General features: G+C 47.5%; 42 non-coding genes across 42 annotated transcripts; all 42 read left to right on the top strand.

Annotated features, from left to right (window-relative positions):
• The first annotated feature begins 156 nt into the window (after positions 1 to 156).
• Positions 157 to 229, top strand: TRNAL-CAA (transfer RNA leucine (anticodon CAA)). Its single transcript has one exon. It is a non-coding gene; the product is annotated as a tRNA-Leu (tRNA).
• A 399-nt stretch (positions 230 to 628) lies between these two features.
• On the top strand, positions 629 to 701 carry TRNAM-CAU (transfer RNA methionine (anticodon CAU)). Its single transcript has one exon. It is a non-coding gene; the product is annotated as a tRNA-Met (tRNA).
• An 872-nt stretch (positions 702 to 1,573) lies between these two features.
• Positions 1,574 to 1,646, top strand: TRNAM-CAU (transfer RNA methionine (anticodon CAU)). Its single transcript has one exon. It is a non-coding gene; the product is annotated as a tRNA-Met (tRNA).
• A 1,351-nt stretch (positions 1,647 to 2,997) lies between these two features.
• On the top strand, positions 2,998 to 3,070 carry TRNAL-CAA (transfer RNA leucine (anticodon CAA)). The gene has a single exon. It is a non-coding gene; the product is annotated as a tRNA-Leu (tRNA).
• A 1,107-nt stretch (positions 3,071 to 4,177) lies between these two features.
• On the top strand, positions 4,178 to 4,250 carry TRNAM-CAU (transfer RNA methionine (anticodon CAU)). Its single transcript has one exon. It is a non-coding gene; the product is annotated as a tRNA-Met (tRNA).
• A 163-nt stretch (positions 4,251 to 4,413) lies between these two features.
• TRNAM-CAU (transfer RNA methionine (anticodon CAU)) lies at positions 4,414 to 4,486 on the top strand. Its single transcript has one exon. It is a non-coding gene; the product is annotated as a tRNA-Met (tRNA).
• A 640-nt stretch (positions 4,487 to 5,126) lies between these two features.
• On the top strand, positions 5,127 to 5,199 carry TRNAL-CAA (transfer RNA leucine (anticodon CAA)). Its single transcript has one exon. It is a non-coding gene; the product is annotated as a tRNA-Leu (tRNA).
• An 872-nt stretch (positions 5,200 to 6,071) lies between these two features.
• On the top strand, positions 6,072 to 6,144 carry TRNAM-CAU (transfer RNA methionine (anticodon CAU)). The gene has a single exon. It is a non-coding gene; the product is annotated as a tRNA-Met (tRNA).
• A 164-nt stretch (positions 6,145 to 6,308) lies between these two features.
• On the top strand, positions 6,309 to 6,381 carry TRNAM-CAU (transfer RNA methionine (anticodon CAU)). Its single transcript has one exon. It is a non-coding gene; the product is annotated as a tRNA-Met (tRNA).
• A 635-nt stretch (positions 6,382 to 7,016) lies between these two features.
• On the top strand, positions 7,017 to 7,089 carry TRNAM-CAU (transfer RNA methionine (anticodon CAU)). Its single transcript has one exon. It is a non-coding gene; the product is annotated as a tRNA-Met (tRNA).
• Positions 7,090 to 7,488: 399 nt separating this feature from the next.
• TRNAM-CAU (transfer RNA methionine (anticodon CAU)) lies at positions 7,489 to 7,561 on the top strand. Its single transcript has one exon. It is a non-coding gene; the product is annotated as a tRNA-Met (tRNA).
• Positions 7,562 to 7,724: 163 nt separating this feature from the next.
• On the top strand, positions 7,725 to 7,797 carry TRNAM-CAU (transfer RNA methionine (anticodon CAU)). Its single transcript has one exon. It is a non-coding gene; the product is annotated as a tRNA-Met (tRNA).
• A 640-nt stretch (positions 7,798 to 8,437) lies between these two features.
• TRNAL-CAA (transfer RNA leucine (anticodon CAA)) lies at positions 8,438 to 8,510 on the top strand. Its single transcript has one exon. It is a non-coding gene; the product is annotated as a tRNA-Leu (tRNA).
• An 872-nt stretch (positions 8,511 to 9,382) lies between these two features.
• TRNAM-CAU (transfer RNA methionine (anticodon CAU)) lies at positions 9,383 to 9,455 on the top strand. Its single transcript has one exon. It is a non-coding gene; the product is annotated as a tRNA-Met (tRNA).
• Positions 9,456 to 9,619: 164 nt separating this feature from the next.
• Positions 9,620 to 9,692, top strand: TRNAM-CAU (transfer RNA methionine (anticodon CAU)). Its single transcript has one exon. It is a non-coding gene; the product is annotated as a tRNA-Met (tRNA).
• An 870-nt stretch (positions 9,693 to 10,562) lies between these two features.
• On the top strand, positions 10,563 to 10,635 carry TRNAM-CAU (transfer RNA methionine (anticodon CAU)). The gene has a single exon. It is a non-coding gene; the product is annotated as a tRNA-Met (tRNA).
• Positions 10,636 to 11,034: 399 nt separating this feature from the next.
• On the top strand, positions 11,035 to 11,107 carry TRNAM-CAU (transfer RNA methionine (anticodon CAU)). Its single transcript has one exon. It is a non-coding gene; the product is annotated as a tRNA-Met (tRNA).
• Positions 11,108 to 11,982: 875 nt separating this feature from the next.
• On the top strand, positions 11,983 to 12,055 carry TRNAL-CAA (transfer RNA leucine (anticodon CAA)). Its single transcript has one exon. It is a non-coding gene; the product is annotated as a tRNA-Leu (tRNA).
• Positions 12,056 to 12,690: 635 nt separating this feature from the next.
• TRNAM-CAU (transfer RNA methionine (anticodon CAU)) lies at positions 12,691 to 12,763 on the top strand. Its single transcript has one exon. It is a non-coding gene; the product is annotated as a tRNA-Met (tRNA).
• Positions 12,764 to 13,162: 399 nt separating this feature from the next.
• TRNAM-CAU (transfer RNA methionine (anticodon CAU)) lies at positions 13,163 to 13,235 on the top strand. The gene has a single exon. It is a non-coding gene; the product is annotated as a tRNA-Met (tRNA).
• Positions 13,236 to 13,634: 399 nt separating this feature from the next.
• On the top strand, positions 13,635 to 13,707 carry TRNAM-CAU (transfer RNA methionine (anticodon CAU)). Its single transcript has one exon. It is a non-coding gene; the product is annotated as a tRNA-Met (tRNA).
• A 1,347-nt stretch (positions 13,708 to 15,054) lies between these two features.
• TRNAL-CAA (transfer RNA leucine (anticodon CAA)) lies at positions 15,055 to 15,127 on the top strand. Its single transcript has one exon. It is a non-coding gene; the product is annotated as a tRNA-Leu (tRNA).
• Positions 15,128 to 15,763: 636 nt separating this feature from the next.
• On the top strand, positions 15,764 to 15,836 carry TRNAM-CAU (transfer RNA methionine (anticodon CAU)). The gene has a single exon. It is a non-coding gene; the product is annotated as a tRNA-Met (tRNA).
• A 163-nt stretch (positions 15,837 to 15,999) lies between these two features.
• On the top strand, positions 16,000 to 16,072 carry TRNAI-AAU (transfer RNA isoleucine (anticodon AAU)). The gene has a single exon. It is a non-coding gene; the product is annotated as a tRNA-Ile (tRNA).
• A 401-nt stretch (positions 16,073 to 16,473) lies between these two features.
• TRNAL-CAA (transfer RNA leucine (anticodon CAA)) lies at positions 16,474 to 16,546 on the top strand. The gene has a single exon. It is a non-coding gene; the product is annotated as a tRNA-Leu (tRNA).
• A 399-nt stretch (positions 16,547 to 16,945) lies between these two features.
• Positions 16,946 to 17,018, top strand: TRNAM-CAU (transfer RNA methionine (anticodon CAU)). The gene has a single exon. It is a non-coding gene; the product is annotated as a tRNA-Met (tRNA).
• Positions 17,019 to 19,312: 2,294 nt separating this feature from the next.
• TRNAM-CAU (transfer RNA methionine (anticodon CAU)) lies at positions 19,313 to 19,385 on the top strand. The gene has a single exon. It is a non-coding gene; the product is annotated as a tRNA-Met (tRNA).
• Positions 19,386 to 19,549: 164 nt separating this feature from the next.
• On the top strand, positions 19,550 to 19,622 carry TRNAM-CAU (transfer RNA methionine (anticodon CAU)). Its single transcript has one exon. It is a non-coding gene; the product is annotated as a tRNA-Met (tRNA).
• A 1,111-nt stretch (positions 19,623 to 20,733) lies between these two features.
• Positions 20,734 to 20,806, top strand: TRNAM-CAU (transfer RNA methionine (anticodon CAU)). Its single transcript has one exon. It is a non-coding gene; the product is annotated as a tRNA-Met (tRNA).
• A 639-nt stretch (positions 20,807 to 21,445) lies between these two features.
• On the top strand, positions 21,446 to 21,518 carry TRNAL-CAA (transfer RNA leucine (anticodon CAA)). Its single transcript has one exon. It is a non-coding gene; the product is annotated as a tRNA-Leu (tRNA).
• Positions 21,519 to 21,917: 399 nt separating this feature from the next.
• On the top strand, positions 21,918 to 21,990 carry TRNAM-CAU (transfer RNA methionine (anticodon CAU)). Its single transcript has one exon. It is a non-coding gene; the product is annotated as a tRNA-Met (tRNA).
• A 637-nt stretch (positions 21,991 to 22,627) lies between these two features.
• On the top strand, positions 22,628 to 22,700 carry TRNAM-CAU (transfer RNA methionine (anticodon CAU)). The gene has a single exon. It is a non-coding gene; the product is annotated as a tRNA-Met (tRNA).
• A 1,348-nt stretch (positions 22,701 to 24,048) lies between these two features.
• TRNAM-CAU (transfer RNA methionine (anticodon CAU)) lies at positions 24,049 to 24,121 on the top strand. Its single transcript has one exon. It is a non-coding gene; the product is annotated as a tRNA-Met (tRNA).
• Positions 24,122 to 24,285: 164 nt separating this feature from the next.
• On the top strand, positions 24,286 to 24,358 carry TRNAM-CAU (transfer RNA methionine (anticodon CAU)). Its single transcript has one exon. It is a non-coding gene; the product is annotated as a tRNA-Met (tRNA).
• A 400-nt stretch (positions 24,359 to 24,758) lies between these two features.
• On the top strand, positions 24,759 to 24,831 carry TRNAM-CAU (transfer RNA methionine (anticodon CAU)). Its single transcript has one exon. It is a non-coding gene; the product is annotated as a tRNA-Met (tRNA).
• Positions 24,832 to 25,234: 403 nt separating this feature from the next.
• Positions 25,235 to 25,307, top strand: TRNAL-CAA (transfer RNA leucine (anticodon CAA)). Its single transcript has one exon. It is a non-coding gene; the product is annotated as a tRNA-Leu (tRNA).
• Positions 25,308 to 25,706: 399 nt separating this feature from the next.
• Positions 25,707 to 25,779, top strand: TRNAM-CAU (transfer RNA methionine (anticodon CAU)). Its single transcript has one exon. It is a non-coding gene; the product is annotated as a tRNA-Met (tRNA).
• Positions 25,780 to 26,180: 401 nt separating this feature from the next.
• On the top strand, positions 26,181 to 26,253 carry TRNAM-CAU (transfer RNA methionine (anticodon CAU)). The gene has a single exon. It is a non-coding gene; the product is annotated as a tRNA-Met (tRNA).
• Positions 26,254 to 26,417: 164 nt separating this feature from the next.
• Positions 26,418 to 26,490, top strand: TRNAV-CAC (transfer RNA valine (anticodon CAC)). Its single transcript has one exon. It is a non-coding gene; the product is annotated as a tRNA-Val (tRNA).
• Positions 26,491 to 26,656: 166 nt separating this feature from the next.
• Positions 26,657 to 26,729, top strand: TRNAL-CAA (transfer RNA leucine (anticodon CAA)). The gene has a single exon. It is a non-coding gene; the product is annotated as a tRNA-Leu (tRNA).
• Positions 26,730 to 27,128: 399 nt separating this feature from the next.
• On the top strand, positions 27,129 to 27,201 carry TRNAM-CAU (transfer RNA methionine (anticodon CAU)). Its single transcript has one exon. It is a non-coding gene; the product is annotated as a tRNA-Met (tRNA).
• A 401-nt stretch (positions 27,202 to 27,602) lies between these two features.
• TRNAM-CAU (transfer RNA methionine (anticodon CAU)) lies at positions 27,603 to 27,675 on the top strand. The gene has a single exon. It is a non-coding gene; the product is annotated as a tRNA-Met (tRNA).
• Positions 27,676 to 27,702: the final 27 nt, after the last annotated feature.

Genomic DNA, 27,702 nt, shown 5'->3' with positions numbered 1-27,702 from the left:
GCAGATTTTTTGTGTGCTTATGAGAGTTTGATTAGGTCGTGAGGGGTGCGCTGTCTGGAGCAGTAATGAATGACTGTTGCTGAGTTTTCCTAATGTTTCGACCGTTAACTTGTGGGAACTATTGATACCAGTTATGTTTCCCAGTGACCCCTGTCCGCCTCGGTAGCGCAGTAGGCAGCGCGTCAGTCTCAAAATCTGAAGGTCGTGAGTTCAATCCTCACCCGGGGCAAAGGTGGTCAGATTTTTGTTTGCTTATCAGAGTTTAATTAGGTCGTGAGGGGTGCACTGTCTAGAGCAATAACGAATGACTGTTGCTCGGTTTTTTTACTTTTCTGACCTTTAACTTGTGGGAACTATTGATACCGATTGCGTTTCCCAGTTACCCCTGTCCGCATCGGTAGCGCAGTAGGCAGCGCGTCAGTCTCATAATCTGAAGGTCGTGAGTTACATCCACACCCGGAGCTAAAACGGTGCAGATTATTTGTTTGCTTATGAGAGTTTAATTAGGTCGTGAGGGGTGCTTTGCCTGGAGCAGTAATGAATGACTGTTGCTCGGTTTTCTTACTTTTTCGACCTTTAGCTTGTGGGAACTAATGATCCCGGTTGCGTTTCCCACTGACCTCTGTCCGCCTCGGTAGCGCAGTAGGCAGCGCGTCAGTCTCATAATCTGAAGGTCGTGAGTTCAATCCACACCCGGGGCAAAGGCGGTGCAGATTCTTGGTTTGCTTATGAGAGTTTAATTAGGTCGTGAGGGGTGCACTGTCTAGAGCAATAACGAATGACTGTTGCTCGGTTTTTTTACTTTTCTGACCTTTAACTTGTGGGAACTATTGATACCGATTGTGTTTCCCAGTGACACCTGCCCGCCTCGGCAGCGCAGTATGCGGCGCGTCAGTCTCATAATCTGAAGGTCATGAGTTCAATCCTCACCCGGGTCAATGGCGGTGCAGTTTTTTGTTTGCTTATGAGAGTTTAATTAGGTCGTGAGGGGTGCACTGTCTGGAGCAGTAATGAATGACTGTGGCTCGGTTTTCTTACTTTTGCGACCTTTAACTTGTTGGAAGTAATGATCCCGGTTGCGTGTCCCAGTGACACCTGTCCGCCTCGATAGCGCAGTAGGTGCGCATCAGTCTCATAATTTGAAGGTCATGAATTCAATTCTAACCCGGGGCAAAGGCAGTGCAGATGTTTTGTTTGCTTATGAGGGTTTAACTAGGTTGGGAGGGGTGCACTGTCTGGAGCAGTAATGAATGACTGTGGCTCGGTTTTCTTACTTTTTCGACATTTAATTTGTTGGAACTAATGATCCCGGTTGCGTGTCCCAGTGACACCTGTCCGCCTCGATAGCGCAGTAGGCAGCGCATCAGTATCATAATTTGAAGGTCATGAATTCAATTCTATCCCGGGGCAAAGGCAGTGCAGATGTTTTGTTTGCTTATGAGAGTTTAATTAGGTCGTGAGGGGATCACTGTCTGGAGCAGTAATGAATGACTGTTGCTCGGTTTTCTTATTTTTTCGACCTTTATTTGGGGGAACTAATGATACCAGTTGCGTTTCCTAGTGACCCCTGCCCGCCTCGGTAGCGCAGTAGGCAGCGCGCCAGTCTCATAATCTGAAGGTCGTGAGTTCAATCCTCACCCGGGGCAAAGGCGGTGCATTTTTTTTGTTTGCTTATGAGAGTTTAATTAGGTCGTGAGGGGTGCACGGTCTGGTGAAGTAATGAATGACTGTTGCTGAGGTTTCTTACTTTTTCGACCTTTAACTTGTGGGACCTATTGATACCGGTTGTGTTTCCCAGTGACCCCTGTCCGCCTCGGTAACGCAGTAGGCAGCGCGTAAGTCTCATAATCTGAAGGTCGTGAGTTCAATCCACACCCGGGTCAAAGGCGGTGCAGATTTTTTGTTTCCTTATGAGAGTTTAATTAGGTCGTGAGGGGTGCGCTGTCTGGAGCAGTAATGAATGACTGTTGCTGAGTTTTCCGAATTTTTCGACCGTTAACTTGTGGGAACTATTGATACCGGTTATGTTTCCCAGTGACACCTGCCCGCCTCGCTAGCGCAGTAAGCGGCGCATCAGTCTCATAATCTGAAGGTCGTGAGTTCGATCCTCACCCGGGGCAAAGGCGGTGCAGATGTTTTGTTTGCTTATGAGAGTTTAATTAGGTCGTGAGGGGATCACTGTCTGAAGCAGTAATGAATGACTGTTGCTCGGTTTTCTTATTTTTTCGACCTTTATTTGTGGGAACTAATGATACCAGTTGCGTTTCCTAGTGACCCCTGCCCGCCTCGGTAGCGCAGTAGGCAGCGGGCCAGTCTCATAATCTGAAGGTCGTGAGTTCAATCCTCACCCGGGGCAAAGGCGGTGCATTTTTTTTGTTTGCTTATGAGAGTTTAATTAGGTCGTGAGGGGTGCACTGTCTGGAGCAGTAACGAATGACTGTTGCTCGGTTTTTTTTACTTTTCTGACCTTTAACTTGTGGGAACTATTGATACCGATTGTGTTTCCCAGTGACACCTGTTCGTCTCGCTAGCGCAGTATGCGGCGCGTCAGTCTCATAATCTGAAGGTCGTGAGTTCAATCCACACCCGGGGCAAAGGCGGTGCAGATTTTTTGTTTCCTTATGAGAGTTTAATTAGGTCTTGAGGGGTGCGCTGTCTGGAGCAGTAATGAATGACTGTTGCTGAGTTTTCCGAATTTTTCGACCGTTAACATGTGGGAACTATTGATACAGGTTATGTTTCCCAGTGACACCTGCCCGCCTCGCTAGCGCAGTAAACGGCGCATCAGTCTCATATTCTGAAGGTCGTGAGTTCAATCCACACCCGGGGCAAAGGCGGTGCAGATTTTTTGTGTGCTTATAAGAGAGTTTGATTAGGTCGTGAGGGGTGCGCTGTCTGGAGCAGTAATGAATGACTGTTGCTGAGTTTTCCTAATGTTTCGACCGTTAACTTGTGGGAACTATTGATACCAGTTATGTTTCCCAGTGACCCCTGTCCGCCTCGGTAGCGCAGTAGGCAGAGCGTCAGTCTCAAAATCTGAAGGTCGTGAGTTAAATCCTCACCCGGGGCAAAGGTGGTCAGATTTTTGTTTGCTTATGAGAGTTTAATTAGGTCGTGAGGGGTGCGCTGTCTGGAGCAGTAATGAATGACTGTTGCGGAGTTTTCTTACTTTTTCGACCTTTAACTTGTGGAAACTATTGATACCGATTGTGTTTCTCAGTGACACCTGCCCGCCTCGGCAGCGCAGTATGCGGCGCGTCAGTCTCATAATCTGAAGGTCATGAGTTCAATCCTCACCCGGGTCAATGGCGGTGCAGTTTTTTTGTTTGCTTATGAGAGTTTAATTAGGTCGTGAGGGGTGCACTGTCTGGAGCAGTAATGAATGACAGTGGCTCGGTTTTCTTACTTTTGCGACCTTTAACTTGTTGGAACTAATGATCCCGGTTGCGTGTCCCAGTGACACCTGTCCGCCTCGATAGCGCAGTAGGTGCGCATCAGTCTCATAATTTGAAGGTCATGAATTCAATTCTAACCCGGGGCAAAGGCAGTGCAGATGTTTCGTTTGCTTATGAGGGTTTAACTAGGTCTTGAGGGGTGCACTGTCTGGAGCAGTAATGAATGACTGTTGCTCGGTTTTCTTATTTTTTTGACCTTTAGTTTGTGGGAGCTAATGATCGTGGTTGCGTTTCCCAGTGACCTCTGTCCGCCTCGGTAGCGCAGTAGGCAGCGCGTAAGTGTCATAATCTGAAGGTCGTGAGTTCGATCCTCACCCGGGGCAAAGGCGGTGCAGATGTTTTGTTTGCTTATGAGAGTTTAATTAGGTCGTGAGGGGATCACTGTCTGGAGCAGTAATGAATGACTGTTGCTCGGTTTTCTTATTTTTTCGACCTTTATTTGTGGGAACTAATGATACCAGTTGCGTTTCCCAGTGACACCTGTCCGCCTCGATAGCGCAGTAGGTGCGCATCAGTCTCATAATTTGAAGGCCATGAATTCAATTCTAACCCGGGGCAAAGGCAGTGCAGATGTTTTGTTTGCTTATGAGAGTTTAACTAGGTCTTGAGGGGTGCACTGTCTGGAGCAGTAATGAATGACTGTTGCTCGGTTTTCTTATTTTTTTGACCTTTAGTTTGTGGGAACTAATGATCGTGGTTGCGTTTCCCAGTGACCTCTGTCCGCCTCGGTAGCGCAGTAGGCAGCGCGTAAGTCTCATAATCTGAAGGTCGTGAGTTCGATCCTCACCCGGGGCAAAGGCGGTGCAGATGTTTTGTTTGCTTATGAGAGTTTAATTAGGTCGTGAGGGGATCACTGTCTGAAGCAGTAATGAATGACTGTTGCTCGGTTTTCTTATTTTTTCGACCTTTATTTGTGGTAACTAATGATACCACTTGCGTTTCCTAGTGACCCCTGCCCGCCTCGGTAGCGCAGTAGGCAGCGCGCCAGTCTCATAATCTGAAGGTCGTGAGTTCAATCCTCACCCGGGGCAAAGGCGGTGCATTTTTTTTGTTTGCTTATGAGAGTTTAATTAGGTCGTGAGGGGTGCACTGTCTGGAGCAGTAACGAATGACTGTTGCTCGGTTTTTTTTTACTTTTCTGACCTTTAACTTGTGGGAACTATTGATACCGATTGTGTTTCCCAGTGACACCTGTTCGTCTCGCTAGCGCAGTATGCGGCGCGTCAGTCTCATAATCTGAAGGTCGTGAGTTCAATCCACACCCGGGGCAAAGGCGGTGCAGATTTTTTGTTTCCTTATGAGAGTTTAATTAGGTCTTGAGGGGTGCGCTGTCTGGAGCAGTAATGAATGACTGTTGCTGAGTTTTCCGAATTTTTCGACCGTTAACATGTGGGAACTATTGATACAGGTTATGTTTCCCAGTGACACCTGCCCGCCTCGCTAGCGCAGTAAACGGCGCATCAGTCTCATATTCTGAAGGTCGTGAGTTCAATCCACACCCGGGGCAAAGGCGGTGCAGATTTTTTGTGTGCTTATGAGAGTTTGATTAGGTCGTGAGGGGTGCGCTGTCTGGAGCAGTAATGAATGACTGTTGCTGAGTTTTCCTAATGTTTCGACCGTTAACTTGTGGGAACTATTGATACCAGTTATGTTTCCCAGTGACCCCTGTCCGCCTCGGTAGCGCAGTAGGCAGAGCGTCAGTCTCAAAATCTGAAGGTCGTGAGTTAAATCCTCACCCGGGGCAAAGGTGGTCAGATTTTTGTTTGCTTATGAGAGTTTAATTAGGTCGTGAGGGGTGCGCTGTCTGGAGCAGTAATGAATGACTGTTGCGGAGTTTTCTTACTTTTTCGACCTTTAACTTGTGGAAACTATTGATACCGATTGTGTTTCCCAGTGACACCTGTTCGCATCGCTAGCGCAGTAGGCGGCGCTTCAGTCTCATAATCTGAAGGTCGTGAGTTCAATCCTTACTCGGGGCAAAGGCGGTGCAGATTTTTTGTTTGCTTATGAGAGTTTAATTGGGTCGTGAGAGCTGCGCTGTCTGGAGCATTATTGAATGACTGTTGCTGAGTTTTCTTAATTTATTGACCTTTAACTTGTGGGAACTATTGATACCAGTTGTGTTTCCCAGTGACGCCTGTCTGCCTCGGTAGCGCAGTAGGCAGCGGGTCAGTCTCATAATATGTAGGTCATGAGTTCAATCCACACCCGGGGCAAATGGGTGCAGATTTTTTGTTTGCTTATGAGAGTTTAATTAGGTCGTGAGGGGTGCACTGTCTGGAGCAGTAATGAATGACTGTTGCTCTGTTTTCTTACTTTTTCGACCTTTAGCTTGTGGGAACTAATGATCCCGGTTGCGTTTCCCAGTTACCCCTGTCCGCATCGGTAGCGCAGTAGGCAGCGCGTCAGTCTCATAATCTGAAGGTCGTGAGTTCAATCCTTACTCGGGGCGAAGGCGGTGCAGTTTATTTGTTTGCTTATGAGAGTTTAACTTGGTCGGGAGGAGTGCACTGTCTGGAGCATTAATGAATGACTGTTGCTCGGCTTTCTTATTTTTTCGACCTTTCACTTGTGAGAACTATTGATACCGATTGTGTTTGCTAGTGACAACTGTCCGCCTCGGTAGCGCAGTAGGCAGCGCGTCAGTCTCATAATCTGAAGGTCGTGAGTTCAATCCTCACCCGGGGCAAAAGCGGTGCAGATTTTTTGTTTGCTTATGAGAGTTTAATTAGGTCGTGAGGGGTGCTTTGCCTGGAGCAGTAATGAATGACTGTTGCTCGGTTTTCTTACTTTTTCGACCTTTAGCTTGTGGGAACTAATGATCCCGGTTGCGTTTCCCACTGACCTCTGTCCGCCTCGGTAGCGCAGTAGGCAGCGCGTCAGTCTCATAATCTGAAGGTCGTGAGTTCAATCCACACCCGGGGCAAAGGCGGTGCAGATTCTTGGTTTGCTTATCAGAGTTTAATTAGGTCGTGAGGGGAGCACTGTCTGGAGCAGTAATGAATGACTGTTCTGAGTTTTCTTATTTTTTCGACCTTTAACTTGTGGGAACTATTGATACCGGTTGTATTTCCCTGTGACACCTGTCCGCCTCGGTAGCGCAGAAGGCAGCGCGTCAGTTTCATAATCTGAAGGTCGTGAGTTCAATCCTCACCTGGGCCAATGGCGGTGAAGTTTTTTGTTTGCTTATGAGAGTTTAATTAGGTCGTGAGGGGTGCACTGTCTGGAGCAGTAATGAATGACAGTGGCTCGGTTTTCTTACTTTTGCGACCTTTAACTTGTTGGAACTAATGATCCCGGTTGCGTGTCCCAGTGACACCTGTCCGCCTCGATAGCGCAGTAGGTGCGCATCAGTCTCATAATTTTAAGGTCATGAATTCAATTCTAACCCGGGGCAAAGGCAGTGCAGATGTTTTGTTTGCTTATGAGGGTTTAACTAGGTCTTGAGGGGTGCACTGTCTGGAGCAGTAATGAATGACTGTTGCTCGGTTTTCTTATTTTTTTGACCTTTAGTTTGTGGGAACTAATGATCGTGGTTGCGTTTCCCAGTGACCTCTGTCCGCCTCGGTAGCGCAGTAGGCAGCGCGTAAGTCTCATAATCTGAAGGTCGTGAGTTCGATCCTCACCCGGGGCAAAGGCGGTGCAGATGTTTTGTTTGCTTATGAGAGTTTAATTAGGTCGTGAGGGGATCACTGTCTGGAGCAGTAATGAATGACTGTTGCTCGGTTTTCTTATTTTTTCGACCTTTATTTGTGGGAACTAATGATACCAGTTGCGTTTCCCAGTGACACCTGTCCGCCTCGATAGCGCAGTAGGTGCGCATCAGTCTCATAATTTGAAGGCCATGAATTCAATTCTAACCCGGGGCAAAGGCAGTGCAGATGTTTTGTTTGCTTATGAGAGTTTAACTAGGTCTTGAGGGGTGCACTGTCTGGAGCAGTAATGAATGACTGTTGCTCGGTTTTCTTATTTTTTTGACCTTTAGTTTGTGGGAACTAATGATCGTGGTTGCGTTTCCCAGTGACCTCTGTCCGCCTCGGTAGCGCAGTAGGCAGCGCGTAAGTCTCATAATCTGAAGGTCGTGAGTTCGATCCTCACCCGGGGCAAAGGCGGTGCAGATGTTTTGTTTGCTTATGAGAGTTTAATTAGGTCGTGAGGGGATCACTGTCTGAAGCAGTAATGAATGACTGTTGCTCGGTTTTCTTATTTTTTCGACCTTTATTTGTGGGAACTAATGATACCAGTTGCGTTTCCTAGTGACCCCTGCCCGCCTCGGTAGCGCAGTAGGCAGCGCGCCAGTCTCATAATCTGAAGGTCGTGAGTTCAATCCTCACCCGGGGCAAAGGCGGTGCATTTTTTTTGTTTGCTTATGAGAGTTTACTTAGGTCGTGAGGGGTGCACTGTCTGGAGCAGTAACGAATGACTGTTGCTCGGTTTTTTTTTACTTTTCTGACCTTTAACTTGTGGGAACTATTGATACCGATTGTGTTTCCCAGTGACACCTGTTCGTCTCGCTAGCGCAGTATGCGGCGCGTCAGTCTCATAATCTGAAGGTCGTGAGTTCAATCCACACCCGGGGCAAAGGCGGTGCAGATTTTTTGTTTCCTTATGAGAGTTTAATTAGGTCTTGAGGGGTGCGCTGTCTGGAGCAGTAATGAATGACTGTTGCTGAGTTTTCCGAATTTTTCGACCGTTAACATGTGGGAACTATTGATACAGGTTATGTTTCCCAGTGACACCTGCCCGCCTCGCTAGCGCAGTAAACGGCGCATCAGTCTCATATTCTGAAGGTCGTGAGTTCAATCCACACCCGGGGCAAAGGCGGTGCAGATTTTTTGTGTGCTTATGAGAGTTTGATTAGGTCGTGAGGGGTGCGCTGTCTGGAGCAGTAATGAATGACTGTTGCTGAGTTTTCCTAATGTTTCGACCGTTAACTTGTGGGAACTATTGATACCAGTTATGTTTCCCAGTGACCCCTGTCCGCCTCGGTAGCGCAGTAGGCAGAGCGTCAGTCTCAAAATCTGAAGGTCGTGAGTTAAATCCTCACCCGGGGCAAAGGTGGTCAGATTTTTGTTTGCTTATGAGAGTTTAATTAGGTCGTGAGGGGTGCGCTGTCTGGAGCAGTAATGAATGACTGTTGCGGAGTTTTCTTACTTTTTCGACCTTTAACTTGTGGAAACTATTGATACCGATTGTGTTTCCCAGTGACACCTGTTCGCATCGCTAGCGCAGTAGGCGGCGCTTCAGTCTCATAATCTGAAGGTCGTGAGTTCAATCCTTACTCGGGGCAAAGGCGGTGCAGATTTTTTGTTTGCTTATGAGAGTTTAATTGGGTCGTGAGAGCTGCGCTGTCTGGAGCATTATTGAATGACTGTTGCTGAGTTTTCTTAATTTATTGACCTTTAACTTGTGGGAACTATTGATACCAGTTGTGTTTCACAGTGACGCCTGTCTGCCTCGGTAGCGCAGTAGGCAGCGGGTCAGTCTCATAATATGTAGGTCATGAGTTCAATCCACACCCGGGGCAAATGGGTGCAGATTTTTTGTTTGCTTATGAGAGTTTAATTAGGTCGTGAGGGGTGCACTGTCTGGAGCAGTAATGAATGACTGTTGCTCTGTTTTCTTACTTTTTCCACCTTTAGCTTGTGGGAACTAATGATCCCGGTTGCGTTTCCCAGTTACCCCTGTCCGCATCGGTAGCGCAGTAGGCAGCGCGTCAGTCTCATAATCTGAAGGTCGTGAGTTCAATCCTTACTCGGGGCGAAGGCGGTGCAGTTTATTTGTTTGCTTATGAGAGTTTAACATGGTCGGGAGGAGTGCACTGTCTGGAGCATTAATGAATGACTGTTGCTCGGTTTTCTTATTTTTTCGACCTTTCACTTGTGAGAACTATTGATACCGATTGTGTTTGCTAGTGACAACTGTCCGCCTCGGTAGCGCAGTAGGCAGCGCGTCAGTCTCATAATCTGAAGGTCGTGAGTTCAATCCTCACCCGGGGCAAAAGCGGTGCAGATTTTTTGTTTGCTTATGAGAGTTTAATTAGGTCGTGAGGGGTGCTTTGCCTGGAGCAGTAATGAATGACTGTTGCTCGGTTTTCTTACTTTTTCGACCTTTAGCTTGTGGGAACTAATGATCCCGGTTGCGTTTCCCACTGACCTCTGTCCGCCTCGGTAGCGCAGTAGGCAGCGCGTCAGTCTCATAATCTGAAGGTCGTGAGTTCAATCCACACCCGGGGCAAAGGCGGTGCAGATTCTTGGTTTGCTTATCAGAGTTTAATTAGGTCGTGAGGGGAGCACTGTCTGGAGCAGTAATGAATGACTGTTCTGAGTTTTCTTATTTTTTCGACCTTTAACTTGTGGGAACTATTGATACCGGTTGTATTTCCCTGTGACACCTGTCCGCCTCGGTAGCGCAGAAGGCAGCGCGTCAGTTTCATAATCTGAAGGTCGTGAGTTCAATCCTCACCTGGGCCAATGGCGGTGAAGTTTTTTGTTTGCTTATGAGAGTTTAATTAGGTCGTGAGGGGTGCACTGTCTAGAGCAATAACGAATGACTGTTGCTCGGTTTTTTACTTTTCTGACCTTTAACTTGTGGGAACTATTCATACCGATTGTGTTTCCCAGTGACACCTGCCCGCCTCGGCAGCGCAGTATGCGGCGCGTCAGTCTCATAATCTGAAGGTCATGAGTTCAATCCTCACCCGGGTCAATGGCGGTGCAGTTTTTTTGTTTGCTTATGAGAGTTTAATTAGGTCGTGAGGGGTGCACTGTCTGGAGCAGTAATGAATGACTGTGGCTCGGTTTTCTTACTTTTGCGACCTTTAACTTGTTGGAACTAATGATCCCGGTTGCGTGTCCCAGTGACACCTGTCCGCCTCGATAGCGCAGTAGGTGCGCATCAGTCTCATAATTTGAAGGTCATGAATTCAATTCTAACCCGGGGCAAAGGCAGTGCAGATGTTTTGTTTGCTTATGAGGGTTTAACTAGGTCTTGAGGGGTGCACTGTCTGGAGCAGTAATGAATGACTGTTGCTCGGTTTTCTTATTTTTTGACCTTAAGTTTGTGGGAACTAATGATCGTGGTTGCGTTTCCCAGTGACCTCTGTCCGCCTCGGTAGCGCAGTAGGCAGCGCGTAAGTCTCATAATCTGAAGGTCGTGAGTTCGATCCTCACCCGGGGCAAAGGCGGTGCAGATGTTTTGTTTGCTTATGAGAGTTTAATTAGGTCGTGAGGGGATCACTGTCTGGAGCAGTAATGAATGACTGTTGCTCGGTTTTCTTATTTTTTCGACCTTTATTTGTGGGAACTAATGATACCAGTTGCGTTTCCCAGTGACACCTGTCCGCCTCGATAGCGCAGTAGGTGCGCATCAGTCTCATAATTTGAAGGCCATGAATTCAATTCTAACCCGGGGCAAAGGCAGTGCAGATGTTTTGTTTGCTTATGAGAGTTTAACTAGGTCTTGAGGGGTGCACTGTCTGGAGCAGTAATGAATGACTGTTGCTCGGTTTTCTTATTTTTTTGACCTTTAGTTTGTGGGAACTAATGATCGTGGTTGCGTTTCCCAGTGACCTCTGTCCGCCTCGGTAGCGCAGTAGGCAGCGCGTAAGTCTCATAATCTGAAGGTCGTGAGTTCGATCCTCACCTGGGGCAAAGGCGGTGCAGATGTTTTGTTTGCTTATGAGAGTTTAATTAGGTCGTGAGGGGATCACTGTCTGAAGCAGTAATGAATGACTGTTGCTCGGTTTTCTTATTTTTTCGACCTTTATTTGTGGGAACTAATGATACCAGTTGCGTTTCCTAGTGACCCCTGCCCGCCTCGGTAGCGCAATAGGCAGCGGGCCAGTCTCATAATCTGAAGGTCGTGAGTTCAATCCTCACCCGGGGCAAAGGCGGTGCATTTTTTTTGTTTGCTTATGAGAGTTTAATTAGGTCGTGAGGGGTGCACTGTCTGGAGCAGTAACGAATGACTGTTGCTCGGTTTTTTTTACTTTTCTGACCTTTAACTTGTGGGAACTATTGATACCGATTGTGTTTCCCAGTGACACCTGTTCCTCTCGCTAGCGCAGTATGCGGCGCGTCAGTCTCATAATCTGAAGGTCGTGAGTTCAATCCACACCCGGGGCAAAGGCGGTGCAGATTTTTTGTTTCCTTATGAGAGTTTAATTAGGTCTTGAGGGGTGCGCTGTCTGGAGCAGTAATGAATGACTGTTGCTGAGTTTTCCGAATTTTTCGACCGTTAACATGTGGGAACTATTGATACAGGTTATGTTTCCCAGTGACACCTGCCCGCCTCGCTAGCGCAGAAAACGGCGCATCAGTCTCATATTCTGAAGGTCGTGAGTTCAATCCACACCAGGGGCAAAGGCGGTGCAGATTTTTTGTGTGCTTATGAGAGTTTGATTAGGTCGTGAGGGGTGCGCTGTCTGGAGCAGTAATGAATGACTGTTGCTGAGTTTTCCTAATGTTTCGACCGTTAACTTGTGGGAACTATTGATACCAGTTATGTTTCCCAGTGACCCCTGTCCGCCTCGGTAGCGCAGTAGGCAGAGCGTCAGTCTCAAAATCTGAAGGTCGTGAGTTAAATCCTCACCCGGGGCAAAGGTGGTCAGATTTTTGTTTGCTTATGAGAGTTTAATTAGGTCGTGAGGGGTGCGCTGTCTGGAGCAGTAATGAATGACTGTTGCGGAGTTTTCTTACTTTTTCGACCTTTAACTTGTGGAAACTATTGATACCGATTGTGTTTCCCAGTGACACCTGCCCGCCTCGGCAGCGCAGTATGCGGCGCGTCAGTCTCATAATCTGAAGGTCATGAGTTCAATCCTCACCCGGGTCAATGGCGGTGCAGTTTTTTTGTTTGCTTATGAGAGTTTAATTAGGTCGTGAGGGGTGCACTGTCTGGAGCAGTAATGAATGACAGTGGCTCGGTTTTCTTACTTTTGCGACCTTTAACTTGTTGGAACTAATGATCCCGGTTGCGTGTCCCAGTGACACCTGTCCGCCTCGATAGCGCAGTAGGTGCGCATCAGTCTCATAATTTGAAGGTCATGAATTCAATTCTAACCCGGGGCAAAGGCAGTGCAGATGTTTTGTTTGCTTATGAGGGTTTAACTAGGTCTTGAGGGGTGCACTGTCTGGAGCAGTAATGAATGACTGTTGCTCGGTTTTCTTATTTTTTTGACCTTTAGTTTGTGGGAACTAATAATCGTGGTTGCGTTTCCCAGTGACCTCTGTCCGCCTCGGTAGCGCAGTAGGCAGCGCGTAAGTCTCATAATCTGAAGGTCGTGAGTTCGATCCTCACCCGGGGCAAAGGCGGTGCAGATGTTTTGTTTGCTTATGAGAGTTTAATTAGGTCGTGAGGGGATCACTGTCTGGAGCAGTAATGAATGACTGTTGCTCGGTTTTCTTATTTTTTCGACCTTTATTTGTGGGAACTAATGATACCAGTTGCGTTTCCCAGTGACACCTGTCCGCCTCGATAGCGCAGTAGGTGCGCATCAGTCTCATAATTTGAAGGCCATGAATTCAATTCTAACCCGGGGCAAAGGCAGTGCAGATGTTTTGTTTGCTTATGAGAGTTTAACTAGGTCTTGAGGGGTGCACTGTCTGGAGCAGTAATGAATGACTGTTGCTCGGTTTTCTTATTTTTTTGACCTTTAGTTTGTGGGAACTAATGATCGTGGTTGCGTTTCCCAGTGACCTCTGTCCGCCTCGGTAGAGCAGTAGGCAGCGCGTCAGTCTCATAATCTGAAGGTCGTGAGTTCAATCCTCACCCGGGGCAAAGGCGGTGCACATTTTTTGTTTGCTTATGAGAGTTTAATTAGGTTGTGAGGGGTGCGCTGTCTGGAGCAGTAATGAATGACTGTTGCTGAGTTTTCTTACTTTTTCGACCTTTACTTGTTGGAACTAATGATCCCGGTTGCGTGTCCCAGTGACACCTGTCCGCCTCGATAGCGCAGTAGGTGCGCATCAGTCTCATAATTTGAAGGTCATGAATTCAATTCTAACCCGGGGCAAAGGCAGTGCAGATGTTTTGTTTGCTTATGAGGGTTTAACTAGGTCTTGAGGGGTGCACTGTCTGGAGCAGTAATGAATGACTGCTGCTCGGTTTTCTTATTTTTTTGACCTTTAGTTTGTGGGAACTAATGATCGTGGTTGCGTTTCCCAGTGACCTCTGTCCGCCTCGGTAGCGCAGTAGGCAGCGCGTAAGTCTCATAATCTGAAGGTCGTGAGTTCGATCCTCACCCGGGGCAAAGGCGGTGCAGATGTTTTGTTTGCTTATGAGAGTTTAATTAGGTCGTGAGGGGATCACTGTCTGGAGCAGTAATGAATGACTGTTGCTCGGTTTTCTTATTTTTTCGACCTTTATTTGTGGGAACTAATGATACCAGTTGCGTTTCCCAGTGAAACCTGTCCGCCTCGATAGCGCAGTAGGTGCGCATCAGTCTCATAATTTGAAGGCCATGAATTCAATTCTAACCCGGGGCAAAGGCAGTGCAGATGTTTTGTTTGCTTATGAGAGTTTAACTAGGTCTTGAGGGGTGCACTGTCTGGAGCAGTAATGAATGACTGTTGCTCGGTTTTCTTATTTTTTTGACCTTTAGTTTGTGGGAACTAATGATCGTGGTTGCGTTTCCCAGTGACCTCTGTCCGCCTCGGTAGCGCAGTAGGCAGCGCGTAAGTCTCATAATCTGAAGGTCGCGAGTTCGATCCTCACCCGGGGCAAAGGCGGTGCAGATGTTTTGTTTGCTTATGAGAGTTTAATTAGGTCGTGAGGGGATCACTGTCTGAAGCAGTAATGAATGACTGTTGCTCGGTTTTCTTATTTTTTCGACCTTTATTTGTGGGAACTAATGATACCAGTTGCGTTTCCTAGTGACCCCTGCCCGCCTCGGTAGCGCAGTAGGCAGCGGGCCAGTCTCATAATCTGAACGTCGTGAGTTCAATCCTCACCCGAGACAAAGGCGGTGCATTTTTTTTGTTTGCTTATGAGAGTTTAATTAGGTCGTGAGGGGTGCACTGTCTGGAGCAGTAACGAATGACTGTTGCTCGGTTTTTTTTACTTTTCTGACCTTTAACTTGTGAGAACTATTGATACCGATTGTGTTTCCCAGTGACACCTGTTCGTCTCGCTAGCGCAGTATGCGGCGCGTCAGTCTCATAATCTGAAGGTCGTGAGTTCAATCCACACCCGGGGCAAAGGCGGTGCAGATTTTTTGTTTCCTTATGAGAGTTTAATTAGGTCTTGAGGGGTGCGCTGTCTGGAGCAGTAATGAATGATTGTTGCTGAGTTTTCCGAATTTTTCGACCGTTAACATGTGGGAACTATTGATACAGGTTATGTTTCCCAGTGACACCTGCCCGCCTCGCTAGCGCAGTAAACGGCGCATCAGTCTCATATTCTGAAGGTCGTGAGTTCAATCCACACCCGGGGCAAAGGCGGTGCAGATTTTTTGTGTGCTTATGAGAGTTTGATTAGGTCGTGAGGGGTGCGCTGTCTGGAGCAGTAATGAATGACTGTTGCTGAGTTTTCCTAATGTTTCGACCATTAACTTGTGGGAACTATTGATACCAGTTATGTTTCCCAGTGACCCCTGTCCGCCTCGGTAGCGCAGTAGGCAGAGCGTCAGTCTCAAAATCTGAAGGTCGTGAGTTCAATCCTCACCTGGGCCAATGGCGGTGCAGTTTTTTGTTTGCTTATGAGAGTTTAATTAGGTCGTGAGGGGTGCACTGTCTAGAGCAATAACGAATGACTGTTGCTCGGTTTTTTTACTTTTCTGACCTTTAACTTGTGGGAACTATTGATACCGATTGTGTTTCCCAGTGACACCTGCCCGCCTCGGCAGCGCAGTATGCGGCGCGTCAGTCTCATAATCTGAAGGTCATGAGTTCAATCCTCACCCGGGCCAATGGCGGTGCAGTTTTTTTGTTTGCTTATGAGAGTTTAATTAGGTCGTGAGGGGTGCACTGTCTGGAGCAGTAATAAATGACTGTGGCTCGGTTTTCTTACTTTTGCGACCTTTAACTTGTTGGAACTAATGATCCCGGTTGCGTGTCCCAGTGACACCTGTCCGCCTCGATAGCGCAGTAGGTGCGCATCAGTCTCATAATTTGAAGGTCATGAATTCAATTCTAACCCGGGGCAAAGGCAGTGCAGATGTTTTGTTTGCTTATGAGAGTATAACTAGGTCTTGAGGGGTGCACTGTCTGGAGCAGTAATGAATGACTGTTGCTCGGTTTTCTTATTTTTTTGACCTTTAGTTTGTGGGAACTAATGATCGTGGTTGCGTTTCCCAGTGACCTCTGTCCGCCTCGGTAGCGCAGTAGGCAGCGCGTAAGTCTCATAATCTGAAGGTCGTGAGTTCGATCCTCACCCGGGGCAAAGGCGGTGCAGATGTTTTGTTTGCTTATGAGAGTTTAATTAGGTCGTGAGGGGATCACTGTCTGGAGCAGTAATGAATGACTGTTGCTCGGTTTTCTTATTTTTTCGACCTTTATTTGTGGGAACTAATGATACCAGTTGCGTTTCCTAGTGACCCCTGCCCGCCTCGGTAGCGCAGTAGGCAGCGCGCCAGTCTAATAATCTGAAGGTCGTGAGTTCAATCCACACCCGGGGCAAAGGCGGTGCAGATTTTTTGTGTGCTTATGAGAGTTTGATTAGGTCGTGAGGGGTGCGCTGTCTGGAGCAGTAATGAATGACTGTTGCGGAGTTTTCTTACTTTTTCGACCTTTAACTTGTGGAAACTATTGATACCGATTGTGTTTCCCAGTGACACCTGTTCGCCTCGCTAGCGCAGTAGGCGGCGCTTCAGTCTCATAATCTGAAGGTCGTGAGTTCAATCCACACACGGGGCAAAGGCGGTGCAGATTTTTTGTTTGCTTATGAGAGTTTAATTAGGTCGTGAGGGGTGCGCTGTCTGGAGCAGTAATGAATGACTGTTGCTGAGTTTTCCGAATTTTTCGACCGTTAACATGTGCGAACTATTGAAACAGGTTATGTTTCCCCGTGACACCTGCCCGCCTCGGTAGCGCAGTAGGCAGCGCGTCAGTCTCAAAATCTGAAGGTCGTGAGTTAAATCCTCACCCGGGGCAAAGGTGGTCAGATTTTTGTTTGCTTATGAGAGTTTAATTAGGTCGTGAGGGGTGCGCTGTCTGGAGCAGTAATGAATGACTGTTGCGGAGTTTTCTTACTTTTTCGACCTTTAACTTGTGGAAACTATTGATACCGATTGTGTTTCCCAGTGACACCTGTTCGCCTCGCTAGCGCAGTAGGCGGCGCTTCAGTCTCATAATCTGAAGGTCGTGAGTTCAATCCTTACTCGGGGCAAAGGCGGTGCAGTTTATTTGTTTGCTTATGATAGTTTAACTTGGTCGGGAGGAGTGAACTGTCTGGAGCATTAATGAATGACTGTTGCTCGGTTTTCTTATATTTTCGACCTTTCACTTGTGAGAACTATTGATACCGATTGCGTTTGCTAGTGACAACTGTCCGCCTCGGTAGCGCAGTAGGCAGCGCGTCAGTCTCATAATCTGAAGGTCGTGAGTTCAATCCTCACCCGGGGCAAAAGCGGTGCAGATTTTTTGTTTTCCTATGAGAGTTTAATTGGGTCATGAGGGGTGCGCTGTCTGGAGCAGTAATGAATGACTGTTGCTCGGTTTTCTTACTTTTTTTACCTTTAACTTGTGGGAATTAATGATCCCGGTAGCGTGTCCCAGTGACACCTGTCCGCCTCGATAACGCAGTAGGCAGCGCATCAGTCTCATAATTTGAAGGTCATGAATTCAATCCTAACCCGGGGCAAAGGCAGTGCAGATGTTTTGTTTGCTTATGAAAGTTTAATTAGGTCGTGAGGGGTGCACTGTCTGGAGCAGTAATGAATGACTGTTGCTCGGTTTTCTTACTTTTTTGACCTTTAGTTTGTGGAAACTAATGATACCGGTTGCGTTTCCCAGTGACCCCTCTCCGCCTCGGTAGTGCAGTAGGCAGCGCGTCAGTCTCATAATCTGAAGGTCGTGACTTCAATCTTCACCCGGGGCAAAGGTGGTGCAGATTTTTTGTTTGCTTATGAGAGTTTATTTGGGTCGTGATAGCTGCGCTGTCTGGAGCATTATTGAATGACTGTTGCTGAGTTTTCTTAATTTATTGACCTTTAACTTGTGGGAACTATTGATACCAGTTGTGTTTCCCAGTGACGCCTGTCTGCCTTGGTAGCGCAGTAGGCAGCGGGTCAGTCTCATAATATGTAGGTCGTGAGTTCAATCCACACCCGGGGCAAATGGGTGCAGATTTTTTTGTTTGCTTATGAGAGTTTAATTAGGTCGTGAGGGGTGCACTGTCTGGAGCAGTAATGAATGACTGTTGCTCTGTTTTCTTACTTTTTCGACCTTTAGCTTGTGGGAACTAATGATCCCGGTTGCGTTTCCCAGTTACCCCTGTCCGCATCGGTAGCGCAGTAGGCAGCGCGTCAGTCTCATAATCTGAAGGTCGTGAGTTCAATCCACACACGGGGCAAAGGCGGTGCAGATTTTTTGTTTGCTTATGAGAGTTTAATTAGGTCGTGAGGGGTGCACTGCCTGGAGCAGTAATGAATGACTGTTGCTCGGTTTTCTTACTTTTTCGACCTTTAGCTTGTGGGAACTACTGATCCCGGTTGCGTTTCCCACTGACCTCTGTCCGTCTCGGTAGCGCAGTAGGCAGCGCGTCAGTCTCATAATCTGAAGGTCGTGAGTTCAATCCACACCCGGGGCAAAAGCGATGCAGATTTTTTGTTTGCTTATGAGAGTTTAATTAGGTCGTGAGGGGTGGGCTGTCTGGAGCAGTAATGAATGACTGTTGCTGAGCTTTCTTAATTTTTCGACCGTTAACTTGTGGGAACTATTAATACCGGTTATGTTTCCCACTGACCTCTGTCCGCCCCGGTAACGCAGTAAGCGGCGTGTCAGTCTCATATTCTGAAGGTCGTGAGTTCAATCCACACGCGGGGCAAAGACGGTGCAGATTTTTTTTTGCTTATGAGAGTTTAATGAGGTAGTGAGGGGTGCACTGTCTGGAGCAGTAATGAATGACTGTTGCTCGGTTTTCTTACTTTTTCGACCTTTAGCTTGTGGTAACTAATGATCCCGGTTGCGTTTCTCAGTTACCCCCGTCTGCATCGGTAGCGCAGTAGGCAGCGCGTCAGTCTCATAATCTGAAGGTCGTGAGTTACATCCACACCCGGGGCTAAAACGGTGCAGATTTGTTGTTTGCTTATGAGAGTTTAATTAGGTCGTGAGGGGTGCACTGCCTGGAGCAGTAATGAATGACTGTTGCTCGGTTTTCTTACTTTTTCGACCTTTAGCTTGTGGGAACTAATGATCCCAGTTGCGTTTCCCACTGACCTCTGTCCGCCTCGGTAGCGCAGTAGGCAGCGCGTCAGTCTCATAATCTGAAGGTCGTGATTTCAATCCACACCCGGGGCAAAGGCGGTTCAGATTTTTGGTTTGCTTATCAGAGTTTATTTAGGTCGTGAGGGGAGCACTGTCTGGAGCAGTAATGAATGACTGTTCTGAGTTTTCTTACTATTTCGACCTTTAACTTGTGGGAACTATTGATACCGGTTGTATTTCCCTGTGACACCTGTCCGCCTCGGTAGCGCAGAAGGCAGCGCGTCAGTTTCATAATCTGAAGGTCGTGAGTTCAATCCTCACCTGGGCCAATGGCGGTGCAGTTTTTTGTTTGCTTATGAGAGTTTAATTAGGTCGTGAGGGGTGCACTGTCTAGAGAAGTAATGAATGACTGTTGCTCGGTTTTCTTATTTTTTCGACCTTTAATTTGTGGGAACTAATGATACCAGTTGCGTTTCCTAGTGACCCCTGCCCGCCTCGGTAGCGCAGTAGGCAGCGCGCCAGTCTCATAATCTGAAGGTCGTGAGTTCAATCCTCACCCGGGGCAAAGGCGGTGCATATTTTTTGTTTGCTTATGAGAGTTTAATTAGGTCGTGAGGGGTGCACGGTCTGGAGAAGTAATGAATGACTGTTGCTGAGGTTTTTTACTTTTTCGAACTTTAACTTGTGGGAGCTATTGATACCGGTTGTGTTTCCCAGTGACCCCTGTCCGCCTCGGTAGCGCAGCAGGCAGCGCGTCAGTCTCATAATCTGAAGGTCGTGAGTTCAATCCACACCCGGGGCAAAGGCGGTGCAGATTTTTTGTTTCCTTATGAGAGTTTAATTAGGTCGTTAGGGGTGCGCTGTCTGGAGCAGTAATGAATGACTGTTGCTGAGTTTTCCGAATTTTTCGACCGTTAACTTGTGGGAACTATTGATACCGGTTATGTCTCCAGTGACACCTGCCTGCCTCGCTAGCGCAGTAAGCGGCGCATCAGTCTCATATTCTGAAGGTCGTGAGTTCAATCCACACCCGGGGCAAAGGCGGTGCAGATTTTTTGTTTGCTTATGAGAGTTTAATTAGGTCGTGAGGGGTGCACTGTCTGGAGCAGTAACGAATGGCTGTTGCTCGGTTTTTTTACTTTTCTGACCTTTAACTTGTGGGAACTATTGATCACGATTGTGTTTCCCAGTGACACCTGTTCGCCTCGCTAGCGCAGTAGGCGGCGCGTCAGTCTCATAATCTGAAGGTCGTGAGTTCAATCCACATTCGGGGCAAAGGCGGTGCAGATTTTTTATTTCCTTATGAGAGTTTCATTAGGTCGTGAGGGGTGCGCTGTCTGGAGCAGTAATGAATGACTGTTGCTGAGTTTTCCGAATTTTTCGACCGTTAACTTGTGGGAACTCTTGATACCGGTTATGTTTCCCAGTGACACCTGCCCGCCTCGCTAGCGCAGTAAGCGGCGCATCAGTCTCATATTCTGAAGGTCGTGAGTTCAATCCACACCCGGGGCAAAGGCGGTGCAGATTTTTTGTTTGCTTATGAGAGTTTAATTAGGTCGTGAGGGGTGCACTGTCTGGAGCAGTAACGAATGACTGTTGCTCAGTTTTTTTACTTTTCTGACCTTTAACTTATGGGAACTACTGATACCGATTGTGTTTCCCAGTGACACCTGTCCGCCTCGCTAGCGCAGTAGGCGGCGCGTCAGTCTCATTATCTGAAGGTCGTGAGTTCAATCCTTACCCGGGGCAAAGGCGGTGCAGTTTATTTGTTTGCTTATGAGAGTTTAACTAGGTCGGGAGGGGTGCACTGTCTAGAGCAGTAATGAATGACTGTTGCTGAGTTTTCCTAATTTTTCGACCGTTAACTTGTGGGAACTATTGATACCGGTTATGTTTCCCAGTGACCCCTGTCCGCCTCGGTAGCGCAGTAGGCAGCGCGTCAGTCTCATAATCTGAAGGTCGTGAGTTCAATCCACACCCGGGGCAAAGGCGGTGCAGATTTTTTGTTTGCTTATGAGAGTTTTATTAGGTTGTAAGGATTGCGCTGTCTTGAGCAGTAATGAATGACTGTTGCTGAGTTTTCTTACTTTTTCGACCTTTACTTGTGGGAACGATTGATACCGAAGTGTTTCCCATTGACCCCTGTCCACCTCGGTAGCGCAGTAGGCAGCGCGTCAGTCTCATATTCTGAAGGTCGTGAGTTCAATCCAAACCCCGGGGCAAAGGCGGTGCAGATTTTTTGTTTGCTTATGAGAGTGTAATTAGGTCGTGAGGGGTGCACTGTCTGGAGAAGTAACGAATGGCTGTTGCTCGGTTTTTTTACTTTTCTGACCTTTAACTTCTGGGAACTATTGATACCGATTATGTTTCCCAGTGACACCTGCCCGCCTCGGTAGCGCAGTAGGCGGCGCGTCAGTCTCATAATCTGAAGGTCGTGAGTTCAATCCTCACCTGGGCAAATGGCGGTGCAGTTTTTCTGTTTGCTTATGAGAGTTTAATTAGGTCGTGAGGGGAGCACTGTCTGGAGCAGTAATGAATGACTGTGGCTCGGTTTTCTTTCTTTTTCAACCTTTATTTTTTGTGTGAACTAATGATACCGGTTGCATTTCGCAGTTACCCCAGTCCGCCTCGGTAGCGCAGTGGGCAGCGCGTCAGTCTCAAAATCTGAAGGTCGTGAGTTAAATCCTCACCCGGGGCAAAGGTGGTCAGATTTTTGTTTGCTTATGAGAGTTTAATTAGGTCGTGAGGGGTGCGCTGTCTGGAGCAGTAATGAATGACTGTTGCGGAGTTTTCTTACTTTTTCTACCTTTAACTTGTGGAAACTATTGATACCGATTGTGTTTCCCAGTGACACCTGTTCGCCTCGCTAGCGCAGTAGGCGGCGCTTCAGTCTCATAATCTGAAGGTCGTGAGTTCAATCTCTACTCGGGGCAAAGGCGGTGCAGTTTATTTGTTTGCTTAAGAGAGTTTAACTTGGTCGGGAGGAGTGCACTGTCTGGAGCATTAATGAATGACTGTTGCTCGGTTTTCTTATTTTTTCGACCTTTCACTTGTGAGAACTATTGGTACTGATTGTGTTTGCTAGTGACAACTGTCTGCCTCGGTAGCGCAGTAGGCAGCGCGTCAGTCTCATAATCTGAAGGTCGTGAGTTCAATCCTCACCCGGGGCAAAAGCGGTGCAGATTTTTTGTTTTCTTATGGGAGTTTAATTGCGTCGTGAGGGGTGCGCTGTCTGGAGCAGTAATGAATGACTGTTGCTCGGTTTTCTTACTTTTTCGACCTTTAATTTGTGGGAACTAATGATCCCGGTTGCGCGTCCCAGTGACACCTGTCCGCCTCGATAACGCAGTAGGCAGCGCATCAGTCTCATAATTTGAAGGTCATGAATTCAATCCGAACCCGGGGCAAAGGCAGTGCAGATGTTTTGTTTGCTTATGAGAGTTTAATTAGGTCGTGAGGGGTGCACTGTCTGGAGCAGTAATGAATGACTGTTGCTCGGTTTTCTTACTTTTTTGACCTTTAGTTTGTGGGAACTAATGATCATGGTAGCGTTTCCCAGTGACCCCTGTCGGCCTCGGTATCGCAGTAGGCAGCGCGTCAATCTCATAATCTGAAGGTCGTGAGTTCGATCCTCACCTGGGCCAATGGCGGTGCAGTTTTTTGTTTGCTTATGAGAGTTTAATTAGGTCGTGAGGGGTGCACTGTCTAGAGAAGTAATGAATGACTGTTGCTCGGTTTTCTTATTTTTTCGACCTTTAATTTGTGGGAACTAATGATACCAGTTGCGTTTCCTAGTGACCCCTGCCCGCCTCGGTAGCGCAGTAGGCAGCGCGCCAGTCTCATAATCTGAAGGTCGTGAGTTCAATCCTCACCCGGGGCAAAGGCGGTGCATATTTTTTGTTTGCTTATGAGAGTTTAATTAGGTCGTGAGGGGTGCACGGTCTGGAGAAGTAATGAAAGACTGTTGCTGAGGTTTTTTACTTTTTCGACCTTTAACTTGTGGGAGCTATTGATACCGGTTGTGTTTCCCAGTGACCCCTGTCCGCCTCGGTAGTGCAGCAGGCAGCGCGTCAGTCCCATATTCTGAAGGTCGTGAGTTCAATCCACACCCGGGGCAAAGGCGGTGCAGATTTTTTGTTTCCTTATGAGAGTTTAATTAGGTCGTTAGGGGTGCGCTGTCTGGAGCAGTAATGAGTGACTGTTGCTGAGTTTTCCGAATTTTTCGACCGTTAACTTGTGGGAACTATTGATACCGGTTATGTCTCCAGTGACACCTGCCTGCCTCGCTAGCGCAGTAAGCGGCGCATCAGTCTCATATTCTGAAGGTCGTGAGTTCAATCCACACCCGGGGCAAAGGCGGTGCAGATTTTTTGTTTGCTTATGAGAGTTTAATTAGGTCGTGAGGGGTGCACTGTCTGGAGCAGTAACGAATGACTGTTGCTCGGTTTTTTTACTTTTCTGACCTTTAACTTGTGGGAACTATTGATCACGATTGTGTTTCCCAGTGACACCTGTTCGCCTCGCTAGCGCAGTAGGCGGCGCGTCAGTCTCATAATCTGAAGGTCGTGAGTTCAATCCACATTCGGGGCAAAGGCGGTGCAGATTTTTTATTTCCTTATGAGAGTTTCATTAGGTCGTGAGGGGTGCGCTGTCTGGAGCAGTAATGAATGACTGTTGCTGAGTTTTCCGAATTTTTCGACCGTTAACTTGTGGGAACTCTTGATACCGGTTATGTTTCCCAGTGACACCTGCCCGCCTCGCTAGCGCAGTAAGCGGCGCATCAGTCTCATATTCTGAAGGTCGTGAGTTCAATCCACACCCGGGGCAAAGGCGGTGCAGATTTTTTGTTTGCTTATGAGAGTTTAATTAGATCGTGAGGGGTGCACTGTCTGGAGCAGTAACGAATGACTGTTGCTCGGTTTTTTTACTTTTCTGACCTTTAACTTATGGGAACTACTGATACCGATTGTGTTTCCCAGTGACACCTGTCCGCCTCGCTAGCGCAGTAGGCGGCGCGTCAGTCTCATTATCTGAAGGTCGTGAGTTCAATCCTTACCCGGGGCAAAGGCGGTGCAGTTTATTTGTTTGCTTATGAGAGTTTAACTAGGTCGGGAGGGGTGCACTGTCTAGAGCAGTAATGAATGACTGTTGCTCGGTTTTCTTATTTTTTCGACATTTCACTTGTGGGAAGTATTGATACCGATTGTGTTTGCTAGTGACAACTGTGCGCCTCGGTAGCGCAGTAGGCAGCGCGTCAGTCTCATAATCTGAAGGTCGTGAGTTCAATCCTCACCCGGGGCAAAGGCGGTGCAGATTTTTTGTTTGCTTATGAGAGTTTGATTAGGTCGTGAGGGGTGCGCTGTCTAGAGCAGTAATGAATGACTGTTGCTGATTTTTCCTAATTTTTCGACCGTTAACTTGTGGGAACTATTGATACCGGTTATGTTTCCCAGTGACCCCTGTCCGCCTCGGTAGCGCAGTAGGCAGCGCGTCAGTCTCATAATCTGAAGGTCGTGAGTTCAATCCACACCCGGGGCAAAGGCGGTGCAGATTTTTTGTTTGCTTATGAGAGTTTAATTAGGTCGTGAGGGGTGCGCTGTCTGGAGCAGTAATGAATGACTGTTGCTGAGTTTTCTTAATTTTTCGACCGTTAACTTGTGGGAACTATTAATACCGGTTGTATTTCCCTGTGACACCTGTCCGCCTCGGTAGCGCAGAAGGCAGCGCGTCAGTTTCATAATCTCAAGGTCGTGAGTTCAATCCTCACCTGGGCCAATGGCGGTGCAGTTTTTTGTTTGCTTATGAGAGTTTAATTAGGTCGTGAGGGGTGCACTGTCTAGAGAAGTAATGAATGACTGTTGCTCGGTTTTCTTATTTTTTCGACCTTTAATTTGTGGGAACTAATGATACCAGTTGCGTTTCCTAGTGACCCCTGCCCGCCTCGGTAGCGCAGTAGGCAGCGCGCCAGTCTCATAATCTGAAGGTCGTGAGTTCAATCCTCACCCGGGGCAAAGGCGGTGCATATTTTTTGTTTGCTTATGAGAGTTTAATTAGGTCGTGAGGGGTGCACGGTCTGGAGAAGTAATGCAAGACTGATGCTGAGGTTTCTTACTTTTTCGACCTTTAACTTCTGGGAACTATTGATACCGATTGTGTTTCCCAGTGACACCTGCCCGCCTCGGTAGCGCAGTAGGTGGCGCGTCAGTCTCATAATCTGAAGGTCGTGAGTTCAATCCTCACCTGGGCCAATGGCGGTGCAGTTTTTCTGTTTGCTTATGAGAGTTTAATTAGGTCGTGAGGGGAGCACTGTCTGGAGCAGTAATTAATGACTGTGGCTCGGTTTTCTTTCTTTTTCAACCTTTATTTTTTGTGTGAACTAATGATACCGGTTGCATTTCGCAGTTACCCCAGTCCGCCTCGGTAGCGCAGTGGGCAGCGCGTCAGTCTCAAAATCTGAAGGTCGTGAGTTAAATCCTCACCCGGGGCAAAGGTGGTCAGATTTTTGTTTGCTTATGAGAGTTTAATTAGGTCGTGAGGGGTGCGCTGTCTGGAGCAGTAATGAATGACTGTTGCGGAGTTTTCTTACTTTTTCTACCTTTAACTTGTGGAAACTATTGATACCGATTGTGTTTCCCAGTGACACCTGTTCGCCTCGCTAGCGCAGTAGGCGGCGCTTCAGTCTCATAATCTGAAGGTCGTGAGTTCAATCCCTACTCGGGGCAAAGGCGGTGCAGTTTATTTGTTTGCTTATGAGAGTTTAACTTGGTCGGGAGGAGTGCACTGTCTGGAGCATTAATGAATGACTGTTGCTCGGTTTTCTTATTTTTTCGACCTTTCACTTGTGAGAACTATTGGTACTGATTGTGTTTGCTAGTGACAACTGTCTGCCTCGGTAGCGCAGTAGGCAGCGCGTCAGTCTCATAATCTGAAGGTCGTGAGTTCAATCCTCAACCGGGGCAAAAGCGGTGCAGATTTTTTGTTTTCTTATGAGAGTTTAATTGCGTCGTGAGGTGTGCGCTGTCTGGAGCAGTAATGAATGACTGTTGCTCGGTTTTCTTACTTTTTCGACCTTTAATTTGTGGGAACTGATGATCCCGGTTGCGTGTCCCAGTGACACCTGTCCGCCTCGATAGCGCAGTAGGCAGCGCATCAGTCTCATAATTTGAAGGTCATGAATTCAATCCGAACCCGGGGCAAAGGCAGTGCAGATGTTTTGTTTGCTTATGAGAGTTTAATTAGGTCGTGAGGGGTGCACTGTCTGGAGCAGTAATGAATGACTGTTGCTCGGTTTTCTTACTTTTTTGACCTTTAGTTTGTGGGAACTAATGATCGTGGTTGCGTTTCCCAGTGACCCCTGTCGGCCTCGGTATCGCAGTAGGCAGCGCGTCAGTCTCATAATCTGAAGGTCGTGAGTTCGATCCTCACCCGGGGCAAAGGCGGTGCAGATGTTTTGTTTGCTTAAGAGAGTTTAATTAGGTCGTGAGGTGATCACTGTCTGGAGCAGTAATGAATGACTGTTGCTCAGTTTTCTTACTTTTTCGACCTTTAATTTGTGGGAACTAATGATACCGGTTGCGTTTCCCAGTGACCCCTCTCCGCCTCGGTAGTGCAGTAGGCAGCGCGTCAGTCTCACAATCTGAAGGTCGTGACTTCAATCTTCACCCGGGGCAAAGGTGGTGCAGATTTTTTGTTTGCTTATGAGAGTTTAATTGGGTCGTGAGAGCTGCGCTGTCTGGAGCAGTAATGAATGACTGTGGCTCGGTTTTCTTTCTTTTTCAACCTTTATTTTTTGTGTGAACTAATGATACCGGTTGCATTTCGCAGTTACCCCAGTCCGCCTCGGTAGCGCAGTGGGCAGTGCGTCAGTCTCAAAATCTGAAGGTCGTGAGTTAAATCCTCACCCGGGGCAAAGGTGGTCAGATTTTTGTTTGCTTATGAGAGTTTAATTAGGTCGTGAGGGGTGCGCTGTCTGGAGCAGTAATGAATGACTGTTGCGGAGTTTTCTTACTTTTTCTACCTTTAACTTGTGGAAACTATTGATACCGATTGTGTTTCCCAGTGACACCTGTTCGCCTCGCTAGCGCAGTAGGCGGCGCTTCAGTCTCATAATCTGAAGGTCGTGAGTTCAATCCCTACTCGGGGCAAAGGCGGTGCAGTTTATTTGTTTGCTTATGAGAGTTTAACTTGGTCGGGAGGAGTGCACTGTCTGGAGCATTAATGAATGACTGTTGCTCGGTTTTCTTATTTTTTCGACCTTTCACTTGTGAGAACTATTGGTACTGATTGTGTTTGCTAGTGACAACTGTCTGCCTCGGTAGCGCAGTAGGCAGCGCGTCAGTCTCATAATCTGAAGGTCGTGAGTTCAATCCTCACCCGGGGCAAAAGCGGTGCAGATTTTTTGTTTTCTTATGAGAGTTTAATTGCGTCGTGAGGGGTGCGCTGTCTGGAGCAGTAATGAATGACTGTTGCTCGGTTTTCTTACTTTTTCGACCTTTAATTTGTGGGAACTAATGATCCCGGTTGCGTGTCCCAGTGACACCTGTCCGCCTCGATAGCGCAGTAGGCAGCGCATCAGTCTCATAATTTGAAGGTCATGAATTCAATCCGAACCCGGGGCAAAGGCAGTGCAGATGTTTTGTTTGCTTATGAGAGTTTAATTAGGTCGTGAGGGGTGCACTGTCTGGAGCAGTAATGAATGAGTGTTGCTCGGTTTTCTTACTTTTTTGACCTTTAGTTTGTGGGAACTAATGATCGTGGTTGCGTTTCCCAGTGACCCCTGTCGGCCTCGGTATCGCAGTAGGCAGCGCGTCAGTCTCATAATCTGAAGGTCGTGAGTTCGATCCTCACCCGGGGCAAAGGCGGTGCAGATGTTTTGTTTGCTT

Source organism: Rhipicephalus microplus, chromosome 3 (genome assembly GCF_043290135.1).
Source record: "Rhipicephalus microplus isolate Deutch F79 chromosome 3, USDA_Rmic, whole genome shotgun sequence".
In the NCBI taxonomy this organism is placed as follows: Eukaryota; Metazoa; Arthropoda; class Arachnida; order Ixodida; family Ixodidae; genus Rhipicephalus; species Rhipicephalus microplus.
This window is presented reverse-complemented; position numbering and strand designations above follow the sequence as displayed.